This window comes from Primulina tabacum, chromosome 16 (assembly GCF_025594145.1).
Source record: "Primulina tabacum isolate GXHZ01 chromosome 16, ASM2559414v2, whole genome shotgun sequence".
Lineage (NCBI taxonomy): Eukaryota > Viridiplantae > Streptophyta > Magnoliopsida > Lamiales > Gesneriaceae > Primulina > Primulina tabacum.
In genome coordinates, this window is record NC_134565.1 from 8,238,768 (window position 1) to 8,257,965 (window position 19,198).

Here is a 19,198-nt window from a genome sequence, read left to right on the forward strand (position 1 = left end):
AGTCAGTGAATCAGACCTTTGTGAGGACTCTATCTCCTTTATCACAAAGAAATTTGGGGATTACTTGAAGAGAATCAGAGATAAGAAGAAGGATGGACAACCCTCGAAATCTCCAATTCTTCCTGCTCCTGAAAGATCACAAAGGTTTCCTGCCAAGCAACAACCTCAACCGAGGAATGAAGGCAGAGAACAATTTAACTCTAAGAGGTATGATTCAGTGCAGTGTAGAGAGTGCAAGGGGTTCGAACACTATGCAAATGAATGTGCCAATAGATTGCGAAAGAACAAAGGCTACAATGCATCTTTAAGCGATGAAGAATCTGATGAGGAGGAGAAATTCAATGATGAAGATAATCATACCTCCTTGACTGCATTATTTACAGAAAATCGCAGGCTGCAGGTGAATCCTTTAGGTGTTGCCACACCTGGCCGCAACATCTGCAAAAAATCAGTGTGTTTGAAATCCACAACTTCTGGAAATTCGAGTGCAGATAATGAATCAGAAGCTGATGATGAAGAGATGACTCTTGAGAGTGTTCAAAAGCTTTATGAAGAGTTGTTTGAGGATTGGACCAAAAGAAATAAGCTTAACTCCACTCTTGTAAAGGAAAACACTGATCTAAAAGCCGTGGTTGTCAAACTTGAAGTAATTCTGAGCAAAAAGAACTTAGAACTGGGAAAGACAAAAAAAGAACTTCAAAAGGCAACTGAAACATTGTCCAAGTTTAATTCGAGCACATCAAAGCTTGAATCCATACTTTCGATGGGAAGAGATGACAAGAAGGGTTTATGGTTCAAAGACAGTGTATATGAAACTGGAGAATCTTCAAAAACCACTGTTTTTGTGAAAGGAAAAACCGAAACATTCACACCGCCACAACCTACACCTTCAATCATAAGCTCTCCACCGAAAAGACAATCCACTGCACATGTTCCTAAGAAACTGAAAACGCAGGTATATATTTCATTACTGCTTTAAGCCTGGACATATCAGGCCATATTATTTTAAACTCAGGGATGACCGCATGAACCAAAAGTCAAGCCGGATGTTGCCTCAAATGTTGCACAACACTTTCCGCAACACCTCCAAATATCGACCTACAGTAAGACTGTAATGCCCAAGAATTTTGTTATTGTAATATGAAATGATTTATTGATAATTGTTGTGATTGTAGAAGGAAAAGATCAGACCGGTAAAGACGAAAGAAGACGTGAATTATGTGCGAGGAATGAGCCCTCGCGCATATGCGCGACCCAGCCGGGTGTATATGCGCGAGGTATGCAGAGAACCTTGCGCATATGCGCCGGGAGAGGGCGCGCATATGCGCGAGCTTCCGACAAGACAAGCGCCTAGACAGAATGTCTCGCGCATATGCGCCGAGGAGGGTCGCGCATATGCACGAGACGTGCAGCAAGAATATGAAGCCACTTGCCCCTTTACCATGCAATATATATGTATATCAAAGTTCATTTCCTTCATTCGGACTTCCAGAGCAAGTAAACCGAGACTTCAGAGGATTCTCAAGTTCTTGATACTAGATTTTGATTTATGAACGATCCGTTCGTCCGAATTTCAATCCGACTTTAGTACCGTATTCCTCTCGACAAAGGCTTCAACTGGACGTAAGTTTTATTATGTTCTGATATGATTTGAAAATCTGAGATTGGCGAAATCATGATATGATTGTTATTATGTGTTCTTGAGATTGTTGTCATCATATAATTCAAATCAGATCGGAAGAACGGATAACGTATGAAATTGTTATGATTTTCAGAATTGATTTGATTGATATTTTACAGATTTGATATCAGATTGAGTTTGTTGATTGATTATGAGTTATTGGGATTGGTATATACTGATTTTGTATTACCGGTATTTTAAGATTGTGATGTTATGCCATCGAAACAAAATTAGACTGAGTTCTGATTATATCGGGTATTGATTGGGGTATATGTTGATATTGTATTCCTCGTTTATGTTATGCCAGATTGATATTGAAGATTTCAAAGATAGATCAGAGCCGAACCCCAACAAAAAAAGGTATAAATCAATGTCGAACCGGGGAGATACGAATCGAGTTAGATCGGACTTGAGTTTCCCAAAAACCACATACTTTATTTATTGCATTGATGTTTGCAATTCATGAGATTGATATGCTTAGTCTATTGATTTATAGCAAAGCATGTATCGAGTCATGGGCGGATGTGCCTAGTCATTGGCGGAGGTGCCAAGTCTTTGGCGGATGTGCCAAGACACTAGATGTTGGTTTATATCGAAGTTTGCTTAGGAGCGGATCAGCTTCTATCGCTAAGATTCGGTATATTGTGCCAATGTCCAGGAACCGAGATCCCTATATTAGAGATGAGTCGAGTTTGAGATGACGAGTCTAGAGTTTATTTACAGCTTTATATCGATTCATGTCTTTCAGATTTGATACATGTTATTGATATCTGTTTCATGCTTTTATATCTGTTTATATGATTGCATGTATACGTTGTTTATACTGGGATGTATTTCTCACCGGAGTTATCCAGCTGTTGTTGTGTTTGTATGTGTGCATGACAACAGGTGGGACAGGATCAGGGTCACGAAGAGAATGAGAGATTCAAGATTAGCGTGGAGATCCGGACTTAGAGTAGATGGGCTCTCAGTACTTGATGTAGTGGCTGAATATTAGTTTGAAATAAATGTACTTTGTACAGGACTTGTACTTTACTGTTGATATTTATATCAGACTGATTTCATTATGTTCCGCACTTATATATTTTTTAAAAAAAAATTAGACCCAGATTAATTAAATGATCCTAATAAGGATTAAGAAGACGGATTAGGTTCGGGTCCCCACAGCAGGTGGCATCAGAGCAGTAGGTTCCTTAGACTGAGAAAGAAGCTAGTGAGCGGGGTAGATTGAGTTTTCTTTCCTGCTTTTACTATGCTTGCATGTTTTACTGCTTTGAAATGCATGTTTACCTGATTATCTGATTTGATTAGAAACATGTATTATTGATAATGAATCAGAATCGATTCTTGATCAGCAGTAAGATGATCAGAGGAGGACTGAAACAGATTTGTTGTATTTGGTTACTAGTCCTTTTGATAATCAGATATGCCTCCTCGAAAAGTCCCAGAACAGGGTAGTGCCTCAGCTAATCCGATGGATGTTACAACAACTCCGATGGAAACCCTACTGAAGAGATTTCAGTCGTTTAAACCGCCTGACTTTGAATGGTACAGAGACTTCAGTTGACTGTGAGAGTTGGTTAGATGACATAGAAATGTTGTTTGATTCATTGGATTACACTGATGAGCTCCGAGTTAGACTGATTGGGCACCAGTTGCATGACGTTGCAAAGAATTGGTGGCTCACAACAAAGAGAGCGTTGGAGCAACGAGGTACAGTTATTACTTGGAAAATCTTTAAGACTGAATTCTATCAAAGATTCTTCCCAGTATCGTACAAGAAAGACAAGGGAGCAGAATTTGCAAATCTGAGACAGGGTCAGTTGAACATAGAAGAATATGTGGCCAAGTTCTCTACATTACTACGATTTGCTCCACATGTTGCTGAAAATGATGAAGCTAGTTGCTGATCAGTTTATCAATGGGCTGAATCCTGAGATTTTTACATTGGTAAAAACTGGGAGACCGAATAACTTTGTTGATGCCCTGGATAGAGTCAAAGGAGCAGAAGCAGGTTTGATGAGACAGAATGGAGCTTTCGTATGTTCCTCCAGCACCGAGACCTCAGCAACCCCCTCCCTGATTTGAGAGTGGCAGTAGCAGTGGTGGGAAGAAAGATTTCTTGAAAGCCCGAGGAAAACAATTCAAGAAGTCAGGGAGCAGTTCATCTAGCTCCGGTGGTTCTCGACAGAGCCAGAATAGTACCAGGATCTTTTGCAGGACTTGTGTAGGGAGACATCCCATAGAACAATGCCAAGGAGTACTTGGTACTTGCCGCATTTGCAGACAGCAGGGACATTTTGCTAGAGTTTGTCCACAGAGAGGTTCCCAGGGATTCTAAAGTGCAGAATTATCTGGATCAGTGGCTCAGACAGATAGACGATCATCTGCTGTTCACTCTTTCCAGCCACCACCGACTCATCAGTCACAGTAGAGGCCAGGAGAAAGCTAGACTGTTAGCCAGCCTCCGAGACAGCAGGCCAGAGTATTTGCTTTGACTGAAGAACAGGCTCATGAAGCATCAGATGATGTTGTTTCAGGTAACTGTTCTTTATGTGGTTATCCAGCTTACGTATTGATTGATACCGAGTGCGTCTCATACATTTATTTCTGAGCGATTTGCATTGAGTCATGCATTGCCTGTTGAGTCTTTATCATATGTAGTATCGATCTCTTCACCCTTGGGGAGAGGTATTGTATCAGTGACTTCTGTTAGATATTGTATGCTACAGTATGACAGGCATGAGATTGAGTTAGATTGTATCGTACTTAGGTTATCTGATTTTGATTGTATTATCAGGTATTGATATGCTGACCAAGTACAGAGCTACCGTTGATTGTTTCCATAAGATTGTGAGATTCAGACCTGAGATGGCTGAAGAATGGAAATTTTACGGTAAGGGTTCTAGATCTAGAATTCCTTTAATATCTGCATTATCTATAACTCGATTATTACAGAAAGGAGCGGAGGGATTCCTTGTGTATTCAGTTGATGTACTGAAATCGAGTCCATCATTGGCTGATTTGCCAGTGGTCTATGAGTTTGCTGATGTATTCCCAGATGAGATTCCGGGTTTGCCTCCGATTCGAGAGATAGACTTCAGCATTGAATTGGTACCAGGTACAGTTCCGATTTCTAAAGCTCCGTACAGAATGGCACCGATTGAACTGAAAGAGTTGAAAGAGTAGTTAGAAGATTTACTGGCCAAGGGTTACATCAGACCGAGTGTTTCTCCTTAGGGTGCTCCAGTACTGTTTGTGCGAAAGAAAGACGGTTCAATGAGACTCTGTATTGACTACCGGCAACTGAACAAGGCTACGGTAAAGAATAAATATCATTTGCCTCGTATTGATGATTTATTTGATCAGTTACAGGGTTCTTCTGTTTATTCTAGGATCGATATGAGATCTGGATATCATTAGCTGAGAGTCAGAGATTCTGATATATCGAAGACAGCTTTCAGAACCAGGTATGGCCATTATGAGTTTATTGTCATGCCGTTTGGTTTAACCAATGCTCCAGCTGTATTTATGGGGTTGATGAACCGGGTATTTCAGAAATATCTCGATGATTTCGTGATTATATTTATTGATGATATTCTGATATATTCAAAGAATATGATTGATCATGCTGAGCATTTGAGAACTATGTTGAGAATTCTGAGAAAAGAGATATTGTATGCGAATCTGTCTAAATGTGAATTCTGACTGGAACAACTTATATTTCTGGGACATATTATATCTGGAAATGGTATTTCTGTTGATCCTAGCAATGTTGAGGCAGTGATCAATTGGCCTAGACCAAAATCTGTGCCAGATATACGCAGTTTTATGGGTTTAGCAGGTTATTACCACCGATTCATTAAAGATTTCTCGAGTATTGCTAAACCTATTACTCAGTTGACTCAGAAGAATGCTCCATTTGTATGGTCTGAAGAGTGTGAATCTAGCTTTCTTGAGTTGAAGAAGAGATTGACCAGTGCTCCGATGTTGACTATCCCGTCAGGTACTGGTGATTTTGTGGTTTATTGTGATGCTTCTCACAGAGGATTAGGTTGTGTTGTGATGCAGCGAGGACATGTTATTGCCTATGCCTCAAGACAACTGAAGCCACATGAGTCTCGCTATCCAATTCATGATCTTGAATTGGCAGCCATTTTATTTGCATTGAAGATATGGCGACACTATCTATACGGTGAGAAGTTTGAGATTTATTATGATCACAAGAGTCTGAAATATCTGTTTTCACAGTCAGAATTGAATATGAGACAACGAAGATGGCTTGATTTATTGAAAGATTTTGATTGTGAAATCAAATACTATCCGGGAAAATCGAATGCAGCAGCCGACGCACTGAGTCGAAAGGTATGTTCTTTATCCTTATCGACGTTTGGTTTTTCGAATTTGATTGAAGATTGCTGTTTGTCTGGATTAGCATTTGAAACAGATTGTAGATCTGTTGAAACTTTATACTATTCAAGTCGAACCAGAGCTGATTTTGAGAATTAAAGAAGCTCAGAAAGTTGATCAGAATGTTCATAACTCGATTTCGATGGTCAGAGCAGGGCATCGATCAGAATATCAGGTACGTGATGATGTACTGTATGTGAAGAATCGTCTTGTTGTGCAGATGTTTCAGATTTGAAACGACGGATATTGTCATAAGCGCATAGTAGTCGATTCAGTATTCATCCTGGTGGCAGAAAGATGTATAATGATTTGAAAAGACAGTTTTGGTTGAAACAGATGAAAGCAGATATTGCAGAGTTTGTATCCAAGTGTCTGAATTGCCAACAGGTAAAAGCGGAAAGAAAGAAACCAGAAGGTCTATTACAGAGCTTGTCTACTCCTGAATGGAAATGGGATCACATTTCCATAGACTTTGTGATGAAGCTACCGCGTTCCTCCAGAGGTTGTGATGCGATTTGGGTCGTGATTGACAGATTGACCAAATCAGCATGTTTTATTCCGTACAAGATACGTACAGACATGACCAGATGGCAGAGATTTATGTCAGAGAAGTGGTCATATTGCATGGAGTGCCGAAGTCAATTGTTTCAGACCGTGATCCTCGGTTTACTTCGCACTTTTGGCACAGTTTGCAGCAAGCTCTAGGTACAAAGTTACATCTGAGTACCGCCTATCATCCACAGACTGACGGACAGTCAGAGCGGACTATCCAGACATTGGAGGATATGCTGAGAGCTGTAGTGATAGATTTTGGCACTAGTTGGCAAGATTCTTTGCCACTTTGTGAGTTTTCGTACAACAACAGCTATCAGACGAGTATTGAGATGGCACTGTTTGAAGCATTGTAAGGCAAGAAGTGCCTATCCCCTCTTTATTGGGATGATATCTCTGAGGTACCTGAGATTTGGCCTGACATGATTATAGATATGACCGAGAAAGTGAAGTTAATTCAGAAGAGAATGAGAACATCTCAAGACAGACAGGCCAAATATGCCAATGTTCATTCGTCGACCGTTGGTATTTGAGGCAGGAGACCGAGTATTTCTGAAGATTTCTCCTTTAAGAGGCGTTGTCCAGATTTGGCAAGAAAGAGAAGTTGTCTCCACGATACATCAAGCCTTATGAGATTCTCGATAAGATAGGAGATCGTGCCTATCGACTCGCCCTACCGCCTTCTTTATCTGGAATACATGATGTCTTTCATATATCTTTATTGCCGAAGTATCTCCCTGATGCATCTCATATTATCCAGCCAAACGAGGCTGAACTTGATGAAACACTGAGTTATTTTGAGAAGCCGATCCAGATTCTCGATCATAAAGAAAAGCAACTCAGAACGAAGACTATTCCGCTTGTGAAAGTTCAGTGGAGTCGTCATGGCATTGAAGAAGCTATCTGGGAGACTGAATCAGATATGAGACAGAAATTCCCAGAGTTATTTCACTGATGTGAGTTTTCATGTTTAGCTTCTATTCTCCATTTCTTATTGTATCTGATTTGATATCTGATTTGATTGCCTGTGATTTCGGGGACGAAATCAGATCTTAGAGGGGGAGAAATGTAATGCCCGAAAATTTTGTTATTGTAATATGAAATGATTATTGATAATTGATGTGATTATAGACGGAAAGGATCAGACCGGGAAAGACGAAAGAAGACGTGAATTATGTGCGAGGAATGAGCCCTCGCACATATGCGCGACCCAGCCAGGCGCATATGCGCGAGGTAGGCAGAGAACCTCACGCATATGCGCGATAGGACCCGCGCATATGCGCGAGTATGGTAGAGAAGCCTCGCGCATATGCTCTGGGAGAGGGCGCGCATATGCGCGAGCTACCGAGAAGACAAAGGGCGAGACAGAATGTCTCGCGCATATGCGCCGAGGACGGTCGCGCATATGCGCGAGACGTGCAGCAAGAATATGAAGCCACTTGCCCCTTTACCATGCAATATATATATATCAAAGTTCATTTTCTTCATTCGAACTTCCAGAGCAAGGAAACCGAGACTTCAGAGGATTCTCAAGTTCTTGATACTAGATTTTGATTTATGAACGATCCGTCCGTCCGAATTTCAATCCGACTTTAGTACCGTATTCCTCTCGACAAAGGCTTCAACTGGACGTAAGTTCTATTATGTTCTGATATGATTTGAAAATCTGAGATTGGCGAAATCATGATATGATTGTTATTATTGTTCCTGAGATTGTTGTCATCGTATAATTGAAATCAGATCGAAGAACGGATACCGTATGAAATTGTTATGATTTTCAGAATTGATTTGATTGAGACTATACAAATTTGATATCAGATTGAGTTTGTTGATTGATTATGAGTTATTGGGATTGGTATATACTGATTTTGTATTATCGGTATTTTAATATTGTGATGTTATGCCATCGAAACAGAATTAGACTGAGTTCTGATTATATCGGGTATTGATTGGGGTATATGTTGATATTGTATTCCTCGATTATGTTATGCCAGACTGATATTGAAGATTTGAAAGATAGATCAGAGCCGAACCCCAACAAAAGAAAGGTATAAATCAATGTCGAACCGGGGAGATACGTCTCGAGTTAGATCGGACTTGAGTTTCCCAAAAACCAAATACTTTATTTATTGCATTGATGTTTGCAATTCATGAGATTGATATGCTTAGTCTATTGATTTATAGCAAAGCATGTGTCGAGTCATGGGCGGATGTGCCTAGTCATTAGCGGAGGTGCCAAGTCTTTGGCGGATGTGCCAAGACACTAGATGTTGGTTTATATCGATGTTTGCTTAGGAGCGGATCAGCTTATATCGCTGAGATTCGGTATATTGTGCCAATGTCCAAGAACCAAGATCCCTAGATTAAAGATGAATCGAGTCTAAGATGACGAGTCCAGAGTTTATTTACAGCTTTATATCGATTCATGTCTTTCAGATTTGATACATGTTATTGATATCTGTTTCATGCTTTTATATCTGTTTATATGATTGCATGTATACGTTGTTTATACTGGGATGTATTTCTCACCGGAGTTATCCAGCTATTGTTGTGTTCGTATGTGTGCATGACAACAGGTGGGATATGATCAAGGTCACGAAGAGGATGAGAGATTCAAGATTGGCGTGGAGATTCGTACTTAGAGTAGATGGGTTTTCAGTACTTGATGTAGTGGCTGAACATTAGTTTGAAATAAATATACTTTGTACAGGACTTGTACTTTACTGTTGATATTTATATCAGACTGATTTCATTATGCTCCGCACTTAAATATTTTAAAAAAAATTAAATCCAGATTAATTAAATTATCCTAATAAGGATTAAGAAGTCGAATTAGGTTCGGGTCCCCACAAAGACAGGTGTGGGTACCAAAAGAAAAAAATCATTGTAATGTTGTTTATACTTCATTAAAAACTAATACTGCAGGTTACTAGTACTTTGATAGTGGAAGCTCACGCCATATAACAGGGTTACGAGAATATCTCATCGATTATGTTGAACAAAAATGTGGCAGAGTAACCTATGGAGGGGGAGCTAAAGGAAAAATTGTTGGAAAGGGAACTTTGAATGTCGAATTACTACCAAAGCTCCACAATGTGCTCCATGTTGAAGGACTAAACTCAAATTTGATAAGCATAAGTCAATTATGCGAAGATAATTTGCATGTCAAGTTTAATAAGCATGTGTGTGAAGTTTTTGATGAATCTAACATATGCATCATGACAGGTGTGGGGACCCGGGTTTTAACTCAATTCTTTTCGGGATTAATCGGATCCTTGTTCAAAAATACGGGTCAAAATTTTGCTTTTAACATTAAATCAAATGTTTATAACTCAAGCACAAGATAATTCTATATTCATTCATTACAACAAACATAATATACATGCCTCGTTTTATTCATATTCTACAAACCAGTAATTAAATACAGTACATATCAAAAGTACAACTACTAGTTCATCTGCTACGCCCGTGATCACCACGCTATGTCCATATCTCATCTCTGTCGCGACCCTGATCCTGCCCCACCTCTTGTTATGCACACGTACAGACATAACAACAGCCGGAAACTCCGGTGAGAACAAATCCCAGTATAAAACATGTATACATGCTGATACATAATCATAAATCATGAATCAAAGCAATAATAATGGGCTCCATAGTCTATGAAACCAATCTATATAAACATGCAATTCAAATCAAATCATGTCTTGACTCGACTCGACTCTACTCTAGGGATCCCGGTGTGAATAAGACGTCACTGTCTGTCACCTACCCTCCCAATCGGGGTAAATGTACGTCTTATTCCTAGACTTCGGTCATGTCTGTATCGAATGTCTACAATCGGAGTGAATCTGATGCGAAGCGTCGATACCACCGAACATCTAGTTTGGCAAGTCTGCCAATGACTCTCCTATCTCAAAGGCTTAAATATAAATCTATAAACAAATCAAATTCATATCAAAAGATAAACAACAATTCTAGTATGTGATTTGGTTGGGAAACTCAAATTGAATCTCATTTGAGTTGTGTCTTCCCCAAACAAAACATGAATTATACCTTTCGTCGCACAATGTCTGTCGATGTCGAAGTCTCGATGACGAATCTGTCACTATCAAATCTGAAATGGAAATGTTGATACATATTCTATCAATCTCTAATCTCAATCAACACATATCCAATTCAATACTTGACCTCGGTACCATTTGACGGCATAACAACGTAATTTCTCAATACCGATCAATCCAACTCCCACATATATCAATAATTCATAGATCTCAACTCATAATCATCATCATAAGCATATGATAGTACTCCAAATCTGCACAAGTTAACTCTAAACATGCTGGAAAATAGTTACAATAGCATTTAACGTCCGTTCTTCGATCCGGTTGTGTATATACTATGCTCAATATGTCAAGAACACGATATAACTATCATATTATAATTCTTTCAACGTATGGAATCTAAATCATGCTGAAATTTAACCAAACTTACATCCTTAGATAGCTCTTGATACAAGGAACACAAATCTATGCTTGTATTGAAGTTTGGATGAGTATATTTTGCACAACTTCAAGTCTAAATGAAATAAACCTTTCACTTCTTTTGGAATGGCTCTCGATTCTCTCCAGCAAGTCTAAAGAAAGAGTGACTCAGCCCAAGTGTATATATATATATGCCATGTGTCAACATAAGAATCAAGGGTGGCTTTCTCGCACAGGGTACCGCGGGTGCGCTTCTCCCGGACCGCGGGTGCGCTTAACTCTCGGCAACCCTATCAATATCCTAGCATCGCCGACCGCGGGTGCGGTCTGGTTTGCACCGCGGGTGCGGTAGTATTACTGTAGCAGCACCACGGGTGCGCTGCTTCTGGACCGCGGGTGCGGTGACCCTACTGTAAAAATGGCCAACTTTCTGCCTATCCACAGCGGGTGCGGTGCTTCTCTAGGCGCGGGTGCGGTCTCTTTCTTCAAGCAACACTTCATCTTTTCATTTTATCCACATACAATCTAGGGCATTACATTTCTCCCCCTCTTAGATATTAGTTCGTCCTCGAACGTGAAATCAATTAATCAAAGTATGTACAAAGAGCAGTAAAATCAAAAGCTGAATAAATACTCACATCATGAGAATAACTCGGGATATTTCTGTCTCATATCTGCTTCTGTCTCCCAAGTCGCTTCCTCGGTGCCATGACGATTCCACTGGACTTTCACTAGTGGAATAGTCTTTGTTCTGAGTTGTTTCTCTTTCCGATCAAGAATCTGTATCGGTTGTTCAATATAACTCAACGTTTGATCCAGCTCAGCTTCGTCAGGCCGAATGACATGAGAATAATCTGGCATGTATCTACGCAGCATCGATACATGAAAAACGTCATGTATCCCGGATAGAGAAGGAGGAAGAGCCAGTCGTATGCTCGATCGCCAATCTTTTCAAGAATCTCGTATGGACCGATGTATCTAGGAGACGATTTCTCATGCTTGCCAAATCTGACAATGCCTCTGAAGGGAGAAATCTTCAAGAATACTCTGTCTCCTTTTTCAAATACAAGCGGTCTACGTCTGATATTGGCATATTTGTCTTGCCTATCCTGTGCCGTCTTCATTCGCTTCTGAATGATCTTCACCTTCTCAGTCATTTCCCGAATCATATCAGGCCCAAGTTCTGGTACTTCAGATATATCATCCCAGTACAACGGAGATCTGCACTTCTTGCCATACAATGCCTCAAACGGTGTCATCTCTATGCTCGTTTGATAGCTGTTGTTGTACGAGAATTCACACAACGGTAGTGAATCTTGCCAACTAATGCCAAAGTCTAGCACTACAGCTCTCAGCATATCCTCTAAAGTCTGGATAGTCCGCTCTGACTGTCCATCTGTCTGGGGATGATAAGCAGTGCTCATGTTCAATGTCGTACCTAAAGCCTGCTGCAGACTGTGCCAAAAGTGAGAAGTGAATCGTGGATCACAATCTGATACGATAGACTTCGGCACACCATGTAATCTGACTACCTCTCGGACATATATCTCAGCCATCTGATCATGTCTGTACGTCATTCTGTACGGAATAAAACACGCTGATTTGGTTAATCTGTCTATTTCAACCCAAATCGCATCACAACCCCGGGATGATCGAGGTAACTTCGTCACGAAATCCATGGAAATGTGATCCCATTTCCATTCAGGAATAGACAAACTCTGAAGTAAACCTCCGGGCTTCTTTGTTTCGGTCTTCACCTGTTGGCAATTTAATCACTTAGACACATATTCGGCAATATCTGATTTCATCTGTTTCCACCAGAACTGTGTCTTCAAGTCGTTGTACATCTTTCTGCCACCAGGGTGAATGCTGAATCGACTACAGTGCGCTGCTGACAACATTTGTTGTTTCAACTCTGAAACATCTGGCACTACAATACGGTTATTCACATACAGGACAAAATCATGTACCTGATATTCAGACTGATGTCCTGATATGACCATCTGAATTGACTGATGTATATTCTGATCTGTTCTTTGAGCTTCTTTGATTTTCATAATCAAATCTGGCTCAACTTGAATCGTGGCAAGTCTTAATGGTCTACTATCTGTGTCAAATGCTAAACCAGACAAACAACAATCTTCAACTAAATTCGAAACCCCTATCGTCGATAAGGATAGGGCACAAACCTTTCGACTCAAGGCATCTGCTGCTGCATTTGACTTCCCTGGATAGTACTTGATCTCGCAATCAAAATCTTTCAGTAGATCAAGCCATCTACGCTGCCTCATGTTCAACTCTGACTGAGAAAACAGATACTTCAAGCTTTTATGGTCAGAGTAAATCTCGAATTTCTCACCATAAAGATAATGATGCCAAATCTTTAATGCAAATACGATAGCCGCCAATTCAAGATCATGAATGGGATATCGAATCTCGTGTGGCTTCAGCTGTCTAGAGGCATATGCGATCACATGACCCCGCTGCATAAGAACACATCCCAGCCCTCTGTGAGATGCATCACAATATACAACGAAATTGCCAGTACCTGAAGGAATCATCAAGACAGGTGCACTGGTCAGCCTCTTTTTCAACTCTAGGAAGCTAGATTCACAATCTTCAGACCACACAAACGGCGCATTTTTCTGTGTCAACTGGGTAATCGGCTTCGCAATACTGGAGAAATCTTTAATAAATTGTCTATAGTACCCTGCTAGACCCATGAAATTGCGTATCTCAGGCACCGAAGTCGGTCTCGGCCAACTGATCACAGCTTCCACTTTACTCGGATCCACAGAAATACCATCTCCAGATATGATATGACCCAAGAAGACAACCTGTCTCAGCCAAAACTCACACTTTGACAGTTTCGCATATAATCTTTCATTTCTCAATGTTTGCAACACAGTTCTCAAATGATTGGCATGCTCATTCAAATTCTTTGAATACACCAAAATATCATCAATAAAAACAATCACAAACTCATCTAAATATCTCTGAAAGACGCGGTTCATCAGTCCCATAAACACCGTTGGAGCATTCGTTAAACCAAAAGGCATGACAATAAATTCGTAATGTCCATACCTGGTTCGGAATGCTGTCTTTGGTATATCAATATCTCGTACTCGCAGCTGGTGATATCCAGATCTCAGATCGATCTTGGAATAGATAGATGATCCCTACAACTGATCAAATAAGTCATCGATACGAGGCAAAGGATATTTGTTCTTTATCGTTGCCTTGTTTAGTTGCCTGTAATCTATACACAATCTCATAGAACCGTCTTTCTTTCGCACAAATAGCACTGGTGCGCCCCAAGGAGATACACTAGGTCTGATATATCCCTTGGCTAGAAGATCTTCTAATTGTGCTTTCAATTCTTTCAATTCTATTGGCGCCATCCTATATGGAGCTCTCGAAATAGGAACGGTACCTGGAATAAGATCAATGCTAAAATCTACCTCTCGGGCTGGAGGTAACCCTGGAATCTTGTCAGGAAATATATCTGCAAACTCCCATACTACTGGCAAATCTGCCAATGCCGGGCTCGATTTCAGTAAATCTACTGAATAAATAAGGAACCCTTCTGCTCCTTGTTGCAACAATCTACTCATAGTCAGAGCAGATACTAAGGGAATCCGAGATCTGGAACCCTTACCGTAGAATTTCCACTCCTCTGTCATTTCAGGTCTGAATCTGACAATCTTGTGAAAACAATCTACGGTAGCTCTGTACTTGGTCAACGTGTCAATCTCGACAATACAATCAAAATCAGATAAGCCAAGTACAACACAGTCTAAATCAATCTCATGTCCCTCAAACTGTAGTATACAATGTTTAACTGAAGTTACAGATATCAGACCACTCCCCAACGGAGAAGAAATAGACACTACAGTAGACGATGACTCGACAGGCAATGTATGTGTCAATGCAAAACGTTCTGATATGAATGTATGTGATGCACCTGTATCTATCAATACATATGCAGGATAACCGCAAAGAAAACAGTTACCTGCAATAACATCATCTGGCGCATCCTGGGCTTGCTCCTCGGTCAGTGCAAACACCCTAGCCTGCTGTCTAGGAGGTTGACTCACAGTCTGGCTACCTCCTGATCTCTGCTGGGACTGTGCAGATGGCGGCTGGAATGAATGTACGGACGTCTGTCTCTCAATCTGAGGCACTGATGCAGATGACCCTGTACTCTGGGATCGCTGTGCACCTCTCTGGGGACAAACTCTGGCAAAGTGTCCCTGTTGCCTGCATATGTTACATCTGCCTATCACTCCTTGACACTGCTCAGTGGCATGCCTGCCTCCACACGAACTGCAATAAACACCACTATACTCTGAACTCTGACCTTGACCTCTCTGTCGGGATCCACTGGAGCTCGACGAACTGCTCCCTGATTTCTTAAACTGCTTGCCCTTTGCTTTCAAAAAATTCTTCTTCCCACTAATACTGATTCCACTATCAAATCAAGGAGGAGGTGGTGGAAACTGTGTGGCGAGCGGTGGCGGTCTCTGACCCTGAACACTATAGGAAGCTCCTCGCTGCCTAATCAAGCCAGCCTCTGCTCCCTTCGCTCGATTCAGCGCCTCAGAAAAAGTGTTGGGTCGCCCCGTGTTCACTAAGGTGAAGATATCCGGATTCAAACCATTTATGAATTGATCGGCGACCGCCTCGTCATTCCCTGCTACATGAGGTGCAAATCGAAGCAAGGACGAGAATTTGGCAACATACTCCTCTAAGTTCCATTGCCCCTGTCTCAAGTTGGCGAACTCTGCCCCTTTGTCTTTTCGGTATGACACTGGAAAGAAACGTTGATAAAATTCATCTTTAAAGACTTTCCAAGTAATATCAATACCTCGATGTTCTAAGGCTCGTTTCGCCGTTAGCCACCAACTCTTGGCCACTTCTTGGAATTGATGCCCAATCAGCTTCACCCTACGTTCATCTGTATAGGCAAGTGATTCAAATAACATCTCTATATCATCCAACCAGCTTTCACAATCCACTGCATTTTCTGTGCCCTTCAAGGTAGGTGGATGGAATGATTGAAATCTCTTCAACAAAGTCTCCATCGGTGTCGCAGTCACGTCCATCTGAGTACCCGACGTACTACCCTGTTCTGGCACTTGACCTGCAGTTGGTTGTAGTATTCTTCTAGGCGGCATATCTGATTATCAAACAGATTAGGATACAATCTATACAATCTGTCTCAGCCCTCCTCTGATCATATACCTCTGATCCAGAATCGGTTCTGATTCAGTCTTTACAAGTATATGCTCTAAATCAACTCAGATACAATACAACATATAACAGGGAAAGCATTAAATCATGCTAGCACATCAAAAGCAAGGAAGAAGACTCGATCTACCCCGCTCATTCTATTCTATCTCAGTCTACAGAACCTACTGCTCTGATACCACCTGTTGTGGGGACCCGGGCTCTAACTCAATTCTTTTCGGGATTAATCGGATCCTTGTTCAAAAATACGGGTCAAAATTTTGCTTTTAACATTAAATCAAATGTTTATAACTCAAGCACAAGATAATTCTATATTCATTCATTACAACAAACATAATATACATGCCTCGTTTTATTCATATTCTACAAACCAGTAATTAAATACAGTACATATCAAAAGTACAACTACTAGTTCATCTGCTACGCCCGTGATCACCACGCTATGTCCATCTCTTATCTCTGTCGCGACCCTGATCCTACCCCACCTCTTGTTATGCACACATACAGGCATAACAACAGCCGAAAACTCCGGTGAGAACAAATCCCAGTATAAAACATGTATACATGCTGATACATAATCATAAATCATGAATCAAAGCAATAATAATGGGCTCCATAATTGTTTCAATTTTTTTACCGTTAGACTTAGGGTCGCTACAATTTTTTTACCGTTGGGCTGATTGTGCACAGTTACCGGCTAATTAACCCTCATCTATCTCACATTCCAGATCATCGGCATTTCATTTAACTCCTTGCAAACCCTAGAAACGTTCTCTGCATCATCTGTTTTCTGAAATTTCTATGCGCGTTTTGTTTGTGAAATCGTGCTATTTTTCTCTGCAATTCTCTGATAAATTCATACATGGCAGGAAAGGGCTTTGATCCCCACGATATCCGAAGGCAAAATGGGCCATACAGAGGATGTTCCCGCACCTCCCGCAACATCTGCTACAACACCCCCTGTTCAGAACTTGCAGATCATTCCTGCTGTTCTAATGCCCGAGCCTCTGGAAGTTATTGCCCCCGATGAACTTGGAAATGCACTGAACATTGATAACCCACCAATCATCAGGGTTTTCGATCTACCCTCTCTTCCTAAAAGACGATCCAAAAGGAAGGCAAGATATAATCCTGATCTTACGCCTGGGAAGCATTTCTGTTACAAGGGCCAGCCATCCACTCGGCCGTCATTAATTGATCCTAATAGCACCTCGGGGGATGACTCCGACGATGCAAATTTTGAGCTGGTTCCTCGCAAACGGTCCGTTACTTTGGGTGCTGCTACTACTGGTAAGGCCACTGTATCCTCTTCTGCAAATGTCCCCTTCACTCCACAGGAAACACACACCACATCTCAAGCAGATGAAGACGAGGTCTCGCTTGCCCAATTTATGGCTACACTAAAGAAAAACAAGAAATATGCTCAGCCCAAGCCTCTCACTCCTCCAACTGTTTCCAGTGATGAAGAGATAAGAGACGCCTCGGCAAGTCTCTCCCCTAGTACTAAGACTAGTGGCTCCTCTCACTATACCGATGACTCATTTGATGATGTTGCCTCCTCTGTTTCTGATGTTCTTGAAGGATCCTCTGCTGAGGAAGATGTTGCAGAGTATGTTGCCAACATTGTGGGCAACATAGATCTTTCTGACTATGATCTCACTACTGCCTTCTCGGAAAAATTCTCCACTTACCAAGCCGATGCTAAATGGACCATGTATGCGCATCGCTTATTTGTGGAGGAAAATAATATTGATGAGGCTGTTTTTGAGCGACACAATATGCTTGCTTTTCTCAAGCACTGCCATCTTCTCCCCACTGTCTCAGCGGTAACACCTTTTTCTCGTCTACCTGTGTTAGAATTCTATGCAAATTTGTCCCTAGACGTCGGTGATGAACGCTCCGCCAAGTATGAGAAAGTGTTTGTCAGAAACAGGGTCTATGATTTCAATCCAATTGTCATCAATCAGTTGTACCAAACCCCTACATTGGACATTGATGGTATTGCCCCCGACATTCATTTGGCTACATCCACACTCATTGGAGGAGTTATTACTCACTTCCCCATCCATCCGAAGAAACTCTCAGCTGCAAATCTGACATCATTTTATTCCGTTCTTCACAAGCTGGCCATCCGCAATTGGACTCCTTCTACAAACACCACCACCGTCACAAGACACCAAGCCCTGGTTCTGTACTCCATCGGGACAGATGGAGTGTTTAATTTTGGGCATCTGGTTTTCAACATTTTGCTTCAGTATGTGGACGGAGGACTCAGGGTGTCCAAGCTTCCTTTTCCGAGCCTCATCTACGGGGTGCTGATCTCACAAGGATTTGTTTGGGATATAAATGAGCAATTATCTGATCTTGTTGATACATTCAAGATTGCCGCTGCATTCTTCAAGGGCAATCGACGAATTGATCTACCATGGATTGCATCTCCCAGCGCACCACCTGTTACGGAGCCACCACCAAGCCCTCCTACTCCTTCCCAGCCTACTGACTATATCATGATCTTGGTACCGGAAGCAAACGCCCACATTGCTCACGCTATGGCAAAGTTGGAGCAAGCTAGGGCTGCTATTGATCAAGCTATGGCTACGGTGGAGCAATCCAATGTGGATATTGCATATTATCAGGCTGTGGCTGCCAACTTTCGGCTTCTACTAGGAGGTCGCCGTCTTTCCCGGACAAAAAGGGGGAGATAGAGATGATCAAACACTAGCTGGTCCTTCAGGGCCCAAGGATGATGATGCTGAGGAGGGAAATGGGAATTAATTGTTTTGGTTATTCTGTGTTTTTATTTTTGCTATTGTTTCTGTAA